The 12,374-nt window shown below is 39.2% G+C and overlaps 1 long non-coding RNA gene across 1 annotated transcript; it reads left to right on the top strand.

The window, feature by feature from the left end:
- Positions 1 to 206: 206 nt before the first annotated feature.
- LOC131683887 (uncharacterized) lies at positions 207 to 8,632 on the top strand. Its single transcript, XR_009304584.1, has 3 exons — positions 207 to 314; positions 490 to 665; positions 6,782 to 8,632. It is a non-coding gene; the product is annotated as an uncharacterized LOC131683887 (long non-coding RNA).
- The last annotated feature ends 3,742 nt before the right edge of the window (positions 8,633 to 12,374 follow it).

Raw genomic sequence — 12,374 nt, 5'->3', positions numbered from 1 at the left:
GCTCGCGAAAAAATTTTTCGTTTCCATTTCGTAAGCGGTACGCAGCTCTCGCGAAAACGATAACGAAAAATGCAGTTAGCCGAGACACGGTTCGACAAACGATAAGTTTCATAATACTTCCGCGAGATAGCGCTGCTTTCTATGCGCTGTCACCAAGGCAAACTTTTTCCTTGCGAAATAATGGTCAATGGTATTAAGCTTAGTATGCACCTCTTGCGAAATGAGGTCGCGAAATATTTTTCCTTCTTCCGTGCGGAATTTTGACATTTGGACGCGAAATTTTGACAATCAAGCTTCAGGCAATTTGCGACCAGGTATCGTTTTTCTGTTATTGTCTCTTGACCTAAGTTGATTAGACAATAAAATTATTATAATTGCTATTTTTGACCTATTAAACTTTTTTCGGGCTAATAATCCGTGTGATTGTGTTATCTAAAGTGCCAAATGCGTATATCCGTATATTCATAAATGAATCTTTTTTGTGACCAGCTAGCGGTACCTCTTGCACGACCATCAACTACACTGTATGGACCTCTCACGATTAAACAGAACTGCGACCGGTGCTACCACTGCGGAACCGTTCATTTTGCTGTACGTGCTTATCAACTGTCAACGGGGCGGTCAGATTTGGTTAGCAAGGATTTGGTTATTTGGTTGCAGTACATGTGAGTATTTTATTAACAATAGACCTTTCTTGTCAAAAAATGTTATATGATAGGATGCTTCCTTTTTTATCCCCAATTCGTTACTGCCGATTACCGCGATGATTTGGTACCTCTAACTATTGAAAAAATCAAAAATAGTGCAAGCTGCTCATTTAACCCCATATTCTGAATACCTATCATGCCTTGTTTCCCCGTATTTTTACACCATTTGGATGAATTTCCTGTGGGGAATACTAAAAGGATGCCAGATCTGCAGATTTTGCATTTTCACTGCAGATGTTTTGCAGATTACAAATGTGTAGCAGAACAAAGCCTATGCCAGCCAATTTATACACAAGCCTTCAACATTTTTGATCATTTAAAATATATACATACTACATTTCTATGTCAAATTTATTGAAGATTTTTGTAGCAATCTGCAGACTTTTATATTTTCACTGCAGGCTATTGTTTGAATAGACCTGGCATCACTGATGCTGAAATGATTCATTCATATACCTGTCAAAAACATAGAGCATTGCATTAAAATGTATAACCTCACTTTTCTGACAGTTCAGTGGGCTTGTTTACCTAAGACTTGTTTACATGGACTTTTAAAATTTACATTACTTGAATACTTTCGATGCTCTTTGAAAGACTATCAACTCAAGAGGGATGAGGATTGGAACAATGGGAACCTGGTGCCACATTATGCAACCAATTCGAATCGACCTTTTCACACAAGCTTGAATACAATAAACCTTTCGTTTCGAGATGCGTAATGTCACCCCTGGTTCATACATTGACTAATCGGCGCTCGATGCAAAACCCGGTGGCATACGCTGAATCGTAAAATCAAGCATTGGGCTATAAAACGATTGCTTTCTGGATGATGGATAAAGATTTGTACACATTTCTCGACAAACATATGATTACGGCCTAAAAGCCAACTGTCAAAATCCACTTTGAATGGAAATTCCGGACAAACCGTTACATGCCAATCACAGATGTTGGTAGTAAACGAAAGAGAAAAGTTTTATCTTTCATAAACTGTTGTGAGCTGTGTTCAGCTAGTAACGGTTTGTTCGGAATTTCCATTAAAAGTGGATTTTGACAGTTGGCTTTTAGGCCGTAATCATATGTTTGTCGAGATTTGTTTGTTTGCTCGTGGGTTAAGTCCTAACAAGATGATCCGATTTATTACTCATTTTTAGGTGGTGAAGTTTACCTGAACTTTATAGGTAACGAATTCGGTCGATGATAAGTTGTTGATGCCCATATCGAAAAACGTTTCCATTGGTCAGAATGCCTACCAGCGTATGATAGCTGCAAACATGAGGACAACAAGGTTATCGCTTTCGAATGGAACAATTATTTATTATTCGTGTTCAAGTTCCATTTCAGCAAAAGTTTCGTCGATTGACGATTATCGCATTGTCGTTGATTTAGCCGGCAAATGCAAAACAGTGCTCGGCACTGACGATAAGGAGTAAGAAGGATTTGATAGGAGTGATAAGAATGCAGAGCAGGGAGGAGAAATTAAATGTAAATTTATATATCCCGAGTTGCCATCATTTTTGCACCGCAATAAAGCTTTCTGCAACTGCTGTCGTGTTCAAATTGGCAGGAAATAACTAGGCAGCGAATGATAAATTGCATAGTCAATTTATTTACTTTTTCGGAAGGATAAGTAATTAGTATGTTGTGAATATATATGTGTCGCCGGTGCCGTGTGTTATGGTGGTACCGGACGGAACCGTTGGTCAGCAGACCGTCCTTGTCGTACTGGTCATAGATGCGACGTTTTTTCTCATCTGATAGCACTTGACATGATTCGGAGATCTGTCTTAACGCTCTCTACTTAGCGCAGGATACGCGAAACCGCTGCTAGCTTTCGAAAGAAAATTCCTAGCTGCTGCTACTCTATCAGTCTTTCTCTCGACTGAGGACTACAATTTCGGTCAACTAAATTGTGCTATGAAAATTGTACTTCCTGGAATTTCACCTAATGAGATCAATTCATTGTGAGAAATTTCGCTGCGTTCCAATATTGCTTGCCTCTGTAGGTGATGATGTGTGTGGATTCACTTCGGCAGCCAGGTCTTATGTTTTGGGTAATTTTGCTATCTTATTCTGCTGAATAAATCATCTTGGTAAAGTCTCTACGTTATACTATGGTCACTTTAAAAACGCATTGCTATTTAATCTTGTAGCTCTTGGCAAGTCAGTCCTGGCACTGTTCTCGACTAATCCTGGCACTATACCGCTGACGTTGCACTTATTACGGTGATCAAACTTGGCGAGAGCGGCAGTGGTTTCGTCGGAAACTCGACAAGCAGGAAGTGCAAGGACTCTGCTACTTATGCCTGAGCCCCTCGTTGAAACCTTCGTCCTGTCGGAGTGTTAGCTTCGTCCGATACCGGAGCGTATTGCTGAACCGAAGCAGTTTGCTACTGGCGCTGTTTCCTTCGAATCGGAATCGCTGAATATTCCCGTTAGCCGAATGTCCAACGTGGCCGAAGGCAAACCGATTGCAGCGACACCACCAACCGTAGCTGAAATTTTGGCCTTTAATCCAAGTCCCTGCCCTGCGACAGACGAGTGCGTCGCAGGTTGGACCATCGGTTGACTCGGTGCCGGATAGGGCGAAACAACTGCAACAGGAGCGGACCTAGTATGGGGTGTAAAGGTCATCAATTACCATAGATCACCAAAATGCTCTGCATCAATTGCCATAGATCACCAAAATGTTGCTGATCGCAACAACGATAAAATAATCTAAATTCTACCCAAACATTTGAAAATGAGAAAAAGGCAAAAGAAGTTTTGGTCGAATTCATTATAATTCTATTTAAAAATTGAATACTGTTTTATTTAGTTTGATTGCGTTTACATTGTTTACATCAGACACACCCCTTAATTCATTGAGTACGTATTTTACTGCCTTTATAATCCTTTTGGAATCAGTTACAATAATCTCTTTTATAATTTGTTATAAAATCATTATCAAAATTCTTCATAATCCAATGTTGCGTTATGTTTGTGTACATGGCCAGATAGATAGTTTTTAACTGGGACGGAACGTGTGGATACGAAAAAACCTAATGTCAATTGTAGCCAGGGGGAACTGTCAAATGCAGCCAAAGGGAACCGTCAAATGCAGTCAGGGGGGACTGTCGAATGTAGCCAGTCCATTTACAATATGTGAGGAAGAAAGAGTGGCTATGCAAGACAAGAGATAAAAGGAACAGAAAAAAGAAAAAGAAAACATCTATCCACAGGTTCTGTCCCAGAATTTTAATAGAGAACATCAAAATTCGATTTGTTTGCATTTGGCAGTAGGCCTTTTTCAAATGTTTGGCTAGAAATTCCTTGCTTCTTCAATGAATCATGTACAAGAAAAGTAAAAATGTTAAATTTAACGGAACAATGTATGATGCCGACATCAATTAAAAAATACAGCTGAGCGACCTTGTTGGGAGTGTTAACATTTGGAAGCGAACCAAACCAAGTTTCTCATACTATGATCGAATCAACAAAAATACCAAGATCATGTAAACAATCTCTTTGAACTGTCAAAAAAGTGAGGTTAAACATTACCATGCAACGTTCTCCACCGAGAGGTTCACTTTAGTTTGTTTACATAACCAATGAACTTTGTACCGCGACTCACCACTTCATTTGCCGCGTTGCCAGGAAGCCAAGCAAAAATATACAAAACAGTGCTGCCCAAACACATATTTTGAGTCCCACCATTCTTGCAAAGGTGAAAAAATATTCAACATTCTTGCATTTTTCAAATTTAAAAAAATCATTAAAAAATCACGATAGCTCTAAAAAGTCTCATTTCAGCGGAAATATTCTTAAAAATGTGTAGTCTTTTGAATAAAAATAAGAAAAAAGGGGGTTCGGTCGGACGAGAAAGGTCTATTGTAAGGAAAATTTAACTCCCGAAACTGCAAATTTTCTATACCTCATAAATTCAGGGAAGTATAGTTTCAAAATTAACTAGTTTTGTATCATTTCAATGAACTCTTGTAATTTTTTTTTTTTTTAGCGGGCTGATAGGACTGCAGCTTATAGCTTGAGGGATCTCGGTCCGTCCCGCGAGACAAAATTTGCAAAATCGGAAGGATTAGCGACTGTCCGCCAAATAAACACCGGTCCTCGGGAGGAGGACTAAATTTTGCGCCTGTTTGTCTCGAAGTGTGTAACGTCAAGTTCTCAAAATTTGCAAAATCGGAAGGATTAGCGACTGTCCGCCAAATAAACACCGGTCCTCGGGAGGAGGACTAAATTTTGCGCCTGTTTGTCTCGAAGTGTGTAACGTCAAGTTCTTTTGTCTGGTCCAATGTATCCTGCTCCTAACAACGCGTGCTAAGTCGTCAGTGATGCAATTAAAACTTCGCATTGATTCCGCTTCTATTTTCTTCCTGATCTCCTCATGGGTCCCCTAGGTCAGAAGCGGATCAATCGAATCCAAACTATTTGGCGCAAGTTCAGAGCGTGTAACGTCGTGTCATCTAGTCTGTCATCCTATGGAAAATCATCCTACCATCGCCTTGGGGTCAACGTCATATTGGCAAATTTCGCATTGAATCCGCTTCCGTCTCTTCCTAATCTCCTTTTTGTCTCCTAGGTCCGAAACAGATCAATCGACTATTAATTGAAACGGTAAACATACTAGCAGTATTAGTCCTTACTCGCGAATACTTTTCCTTCAACTGTGCTGTTTCTTCTCTATCTTATTACATAACTCGATTATCCCTGTTCTAGTCAATATACATATTCATTACATTATGGACCAGGCAGACCCTTAATTTTTCTATTATTATTATCCTGAGTAGCTATACCAGTGGAGGTATTTTAGGATTTCGTTAAAAAGAATCTCTGCCAATAAAGGCGTAAGCAATATTTATCCACATAAAGTTTGCTCGAAACGTATTCCGCCTGGTTCGATTCGAACAGACCACACCGACCCGAAAGGGTTGCTTATCATTTCTGAGAGCCGGTGTGCTTGATCGAGTTTAATAATCATAAGAACAAATTCTGAATAATTAACTATCTCTTAGGTGCCAGTCCAGCACTCCTTTCCTGAACTAGCCTCATACTCACGATCAAAAGAGTCGACAACTAGTAGGATCCACATGTCCCCCACCCAAGCGAATTGATCAACTTGCAAGTAGGTGCACATATCTACCAACCAGCCAAGAAGACTTCCGAATCAATGAGAATGGACCATGCCAGTCGAAGGCCACAGGCCCAGCGCCCTCTCGTACAGTGTCATTGTCATTTCTCAGCCCACCCCCTGGCAGACGTTCATCCGCCCATCTAGACTATGTCAAGATGAGAACCTACAAAGCCTAACTGTTCGTATGTGCTAGTCCGTATAGATTTTGGTTTGCTGAAACGAAACAAGAAAAGCAAAATAATTGTGATTAGTATCGTAGTTATAATAAATAGGTAAACGATTTCTCCTCTGTTGTCCGTTCCCTTGTTCGTAGTCCTCCCTCCTGTTCCTGGTCTGTTTGGGCCACTGGCTTTCCGTTTCCTTGGCCGTCACGCTCGATCGATTTAGACATCATAGCAGGAGAAACAAATGAAAAGATAAAACAAAACAAAATGAAAATAAATGGACGTCTGCTATCTGTGCCTAAATTGATGTTGCTTCTCAGTTTTGCACGACCCAGAGGGGACTTGGCCTTGATCCCAATGCTCTGTCACCGATGTTACGTGATATTCGTTATGGAATATTCTTTGTGTGGGGGCCATTCATAAGCAATGTTGTTCGTTTTTTTATCCCTGATCCGCTGATACGTCTAAAATTCATTTTTAGTTTTTATCTCGTTACGTGACGCTCTTCCCCTATTGTCAATATCCAACATCATTTATGAATGGTCCCCTGGTGATATATTTAGAGCAGACAATCCAATGAAAAATAGGATTGACAGGATTTTAGTGCGCTGTTGGCGCCTTGTGTCACATCTTCATGTTTGTTATTCATACTAACAATACCAAAGCATGCGATGTGATGACCGGAAGATTAGAGAAGCAACTCCTCCCCTTCCCTCCCCCCCCCCATTTCAATGAACTCTTGTAATTGCAGAAATAACATTAATTTTAGATAAATATTTTAGATGAAAATTATTGCTTCATGCTACTATCTAACAATGGAATGGAGACACTAAATTCAGAAATAAAGGATCCACAATGCAATGCATGTTACCTCCAGCCGATGAAGATTTCGAAAGACGAATGTAGCGATTACTACTAGAAGCAGAAGGTTGTGTGCCATTACTGGCTGAGTTGGGTCAGGAAGATGTAGCGGAAACTAGCTAAGATGACTCCCAGTAGTTGATGAGCTCCGAGGGAAAGAAAGAACAGAGTCCAAGGAATGAATAAAGAAGAAAGAGAGCACTACGTTTCTCATCTATGACTGGTGATTTCGAGACGATCAGCAATTATTTCCAGTTAGAAGAGCTAATGGTAGACCAAATCGATTGATTTGAAAACATTGGTGAGTGGGAATGAATTTTTTTGCTGCTTTCGACGTTGATAAAAAAGTAAATCAAGCGTCCAGGAACTATAGGGTTAAGATGATATTCAGCGATTATTACCATCCTGAACGATGTGTATACAAGCTGAAATTATTTGTATTGCTCTACGAAGAAAATCGTCAGTAGGGGAGACCGGGGCTAGTTGGCGGTGTTTTCAGTTTTCATTTTTTACCGCTTTGATTTATATGTTGACACTCTAAGTTCTCACCCAATTCTGAAGAGTCATTTCGGGTGAATGGGGAATCTCACGTCACTCGAATCGACTCTCAGAATTGGGTGTAAAAAGTCACGTAAAGTGAGGTGAGTTTAGTCACCTCACGTCACACGCCGCGCGGAATAAGGCCGATTGTAAAAACGAACACGTCGTATAAAAGGGCATACTGATAGCAACATCTCTGAATTGTTTGTTGCATTGCGTTTGTTTTTATAGACACAAATATTTGACGCGGAAAACCCGTCAACTTACCCCGACCCCGGGGTAATTTGGTGGTATGTATGGGTACGCTACAAAATAAGTAATCAAATGGAGATTCAATTACTGTAGGGGCCCTTATGGAACGTGCTGAATATATTTTCAAGAAAACCATATTAACCGACATTTGCTATTATATTTCAGTCTCAGTACCCTGGCATTTTGACTTCTACGCGTACTCCATATTCAAAAGTAACTTTTCGAAATTCTTCAGAAGATTGGCCGAAGAAAATGTCCCCCGCATTGACGAGATACACAAAAAGATGTTCTTACTTTGGAGTGAATTCCAGAAATGAAAATATTTGATGACTATTTTTGCCAACTTACACCAACCTCATACTTTATAAAAAAAAACTATTTAAAAATAACTTTTGTTCGCGGGTAGATGTAATATCTATACGGATACTGAAAGTTCTTTTCACGCACTATCGAAAAATATAATCATTCGGGAAAATTGATTGAAAATCACCCTAAAAACACAGTGTTTAAAATTTAGAAAATTTACTTGCTAAGCTCGAAAACATAATATCGTTCACAACTTCTTTAAAACAAAATGTTTTGCAACAAAAATACATTGGATAATGGGTTTCACATAACTTGTACACATCGAGAGGTAGCGCTATATGTCTAATAGAAACCGGAACCGGAAAAATGGATTCCGTAAACTTACCCCACCCGGAACTTGCCCCGGGCTCCCCTACTTAGGCTAGATTCAACTGGGTAGTTGCTGGTAGTCCGCGATAAAAATATTATTTACGAAAGGATACTGATATTTCAAGCTTTTTTTCGTAACAAGCTGAAAATAATATATCGATAGCACACGAAAACAATGTTAAGCCGGGGGTTCGCAAAAGCTCAAGGCGGTTTAAAAGGGGTCCGTAGGATGAAAAAGGTTTAGAACCGCTGCCCATAATAAATAATATCTCAAATTTTCTACAAAACTAGGAAAAACAGGGCAAATAAAGGTAACAATAAAACTTATGGTTTTAGATAGAAAAATAGTTGTATCAAATTAAATCATTTATATAAACAATACTGCTATAGAAATGTTATTCCCGTGTCCTATGGGGTTCCTCATCTATATTTATAGTAAAAGCTCTGTAGTTGGAAAAATTCTTACTATGATCAGTAAACAAATCCGTAATAACCATAATATTTTGTGTTTCATTTATTCGTATTGTAATTTTTACTTCTATTTTTATGAGAGCGCTGGTACTTGTGAATATATGTATGTGTGCATATGTAAACATTAAATATTTAACTCGTAGTGTGAACGTACTATAATCTGGGACGAGACTTGCCGATAGGTTTTCTTTTCCTTTTTCTGTTCATTCTATCGTTTGTCTCACATAGTTTAAATGGACTGGCTGCGTTGACAGTACCCCAGTGCATTTGACGTTCGATTTTTTGCTATCTGCATATCTCGTCTCAGAGTATAATAATTCTTTTAAATACACACATTAGTTTATGTGCCAGCAAATATTGTCTATATGCCACCGATAATTGCAAAAATCTGTGCAAAATTAATAGACATTCCATTTACATTTTTATGTAAGGACTTTGAGTAACAATCTAGTTACTACCTAAGACTTACTATGTACTGCCTTGGAAATTTAATAAAGTAGGTAAAATTGGTAGCAACACCTTTACCACTGCCTTAGTGGCACGAAAACATTTTGACGTATTAGCAGTGGTATTGGCGACCAACGAACATTTTTTTTAAAATACTGATAAATCAATATTATAAGCTGCACAATATAAAACAAGTGAAACCAACAAACAAAATTATTTTAAACAGAGGCGACGCGTCGGTACGTTCAACCTGTTCATTGAACAGGTAAGCCAAGTTCGGTTAACAAACGAATCAGGACGGCTTTAATTCCAAAACCCAACAATTCCTCGTGTTCGACACCAACGCAATGCTAGCACAAGAGCTGCCGGTAATGTGAGATACATTAACCAGCAAGACGCGTCAACAGTTTTACATTCATCCCAGTCGTGTATAGAACTCTCCGAATCGAGCAGCTCCACGAACGCCACCACTCACGTTTCTTTCTTACCCGTTCACTTAAACCGTTGCACAAGTGAGCTAAATTTTCTTCGCATTAACCTCACAATGCAAAACAAGAGAAATTTGAAGCTCTCTCGCTCGCATCGTTCTATAGTCCGGTGCCGCACGTTATATACGAAAGCTTCAAAAGCAGGCAGCAAAATCTGAAAGCTTTATGCGAATACGAACAGCGAGAGTTGTTCAACGAAAATCTTGCACGGGGTGAAGAGCAAATACACCTTTTGCCTTGTCCTTCGCTCTGATTTTCGTTATTTAGAGGACACAATTTCATTCAGATGTTATCATTATTATTAATCTTACACAATTTATGTACTTTAATTTAAAATATTATGAGTATTTACCAGTACGTGTATGTTTGTTTCGCTCAACATTGAATGGACTATTAGACTATTTCTCATATCATTCCCATTGGTGAATTCATTCAACGCTGGCAATGTGAAGACGCGTTCGCTGAACAATTTGAACGGGTTCGCATACAAGAAGAAGCACAAACACAAAGCAAACTTGCGTTGAAAAAATACTTTGGTGGCAGACGAAATTTAGGCTCGCGTAATTACCGTTTATTCGCAGTTCGTTTTATTTTGGAAATTTCGGAAAGTATCAACCGTAGTCACCGTTCAATAAAATTTTAGTAAAAACCGAAGATGCTCGCATTGAATGGTAACACAAATCTATTACATACCTATATATACATATGTCTCGAAATTTTTCCATTATTGTTGTAGATGAAGGAACGGACCTACGTGACTTTTGCATCATTGAAGACGTGTTGAAAAACTCATTTTCATCAAGGCCCATTGAACACAAAATGCAACTTGTAAAAATGGATGTTCCGCGGCCACGGATGTGCAACTTGAAGTCTTTCTATGGGAAAGGTGGGACCGTGATGACGAGAAATTTCAACCAAGCATCGTACGAAGCTAAATGGCTTTGCGGTTCCGTTAAGCTTAATAAACTTTTCTGCTGGCCGTGTGTGCTTTTCAAATCAGGTACCGAAAAGGGTGTGTGGTCAAAAACTGGGTTCGCTGATTTAAACCATTTATCATCAGCCATGAAGGCCCACGCATCATCTAAAGACCATATTGATAATGCTATGGCTCTTAAGCTATTTGGACGGAATAGAATTGACGAAGCTCTTGACCATGGCCGAGAAATTGGTAGAGTTAATCATAATAAACAGGTCACAAAAAACAGAAAAAATTTAAAAACTTTGATTGAGGTTGTGTGTTTTCTCGGGTCTCATGGATTGAGTTTCAGGGGGCATGATGAACATGAAGGCTCATTTAATAAAGGCAATTATAGAGATCTGTGCTCATTCATAGCATCGAAGGATCCAAGCTTCGAAGAATTTATTTCCGGCAACGTTTTTTCTGGTCAATCCTCGACCATTCAAAATGAGCTAATTTCCTGTGTGGGGGCGTTAATGGTTCGTCGAATATCCGCAGAAGTAGGTGAAGCAGAATTCGCGGCAATCATGCTAGATGAGACAACTGACTCGGCCAGATTATCTCAATTGTCGTGTGCTTTGCGTTACGTCAAGAAGAACGGTATGCAATTCTATTCTATGGGTTTACTAGAATTAGCACAATAAGCAATACATTTTTCAGGTACACCTGTGGAAAGATTAGTGCGCTTGACGGATGTCAGCAGCGACAAAAATGCTTCCGCTCTTGCGATGCAGGTTGAAGAAATTGCGAATCAGTTTGGTCTAAATGTTGACAAGCTAGTGGCTCAAACTTACGATGGCGCTGCAGTAATGTCTGGAGAAAAAGGCGGCACCCAAGCGTTAGTGAAACAGAAGTTTCCTAAAGCTGAGTACATCCACTGTAGAGCACATATTTTAAATCTTGTACTATTACATGCTTGTGTGGACGACAATCGAACATCACGATTTTTTAAAACACTGTCGTCGATTGCAGCCTTCTTTTCGCAGTCTACAAAAAGGAATCGAGAGCTGAAAAATTTTGTTGAGCGCAAGATACCGAATGTATGTAAAACCAAGTGGGCTTATACCTCAAGGATGGTGAATGTGGTCGAAGAAAACTACAGCGGTTTAGTGACATGTTTGGGAGACATCTATCTCGGGAACACAGAATGGGATGCGGAGACGTGCTCATTATCACGTGGGCTGCATGCGTTTATGCTTGAGTTCAGCACAGTGTTCCAGTTGAAGGTTTTCGCTGCAATCTTTTCATATACTGATGTTCTCTACAGTATTTTGCAAACCAAAGAGTTGGACATATTAGAATGCATAAATGCTGTTCAGCTGTGCCGTTCTAGCATTCAAAAATTAAAAACAGTCACATTTTTCGAAGATGTCTACAAAACCACAGTCGAAATTGTTGGTAATGCAGAATTAGGCAAGAAACAAACAAAACATACTTTCCATAACCTTTTCATTGGCATAATTGAACGTGTGATCCACGAAATGAACGACAGATTCAAATCGCTGGAAAAAATAACTTATGTTGGCCTTCTAAATGCAGATAAATTTTCGAAATATGAAGCATCGTTTCCAAAAGAATTGCTGCAGTCTCTGATGGAATCGTTCGACTGTTTTGATAGTACGAAATTGACTAATGAACTAAAAGTGCTATTTTCTAAATCTGAATTCAGAAACAAAAAACTCA

Source organism: Topomyia yanbarensis, chromosome 1 (assembly GCF_030247195.1).
Source record: "Topomyia yanbarensis strain Yona2022 chromosome 1, ASM3024719v1, whole genome shotgun sequence".
NCBI classification, from domain to species: Eukaryota; Metazoa; Arthropoda; class Insecta; order Diptera; family Culicidae; genus Topomyia; species Topomyia yanbarensis.
The sequence above is the reverse complement of the archived record's forward strand: the minus strand, read 5'-3'. Positions and strand labels throughout refer to the sequence as shown.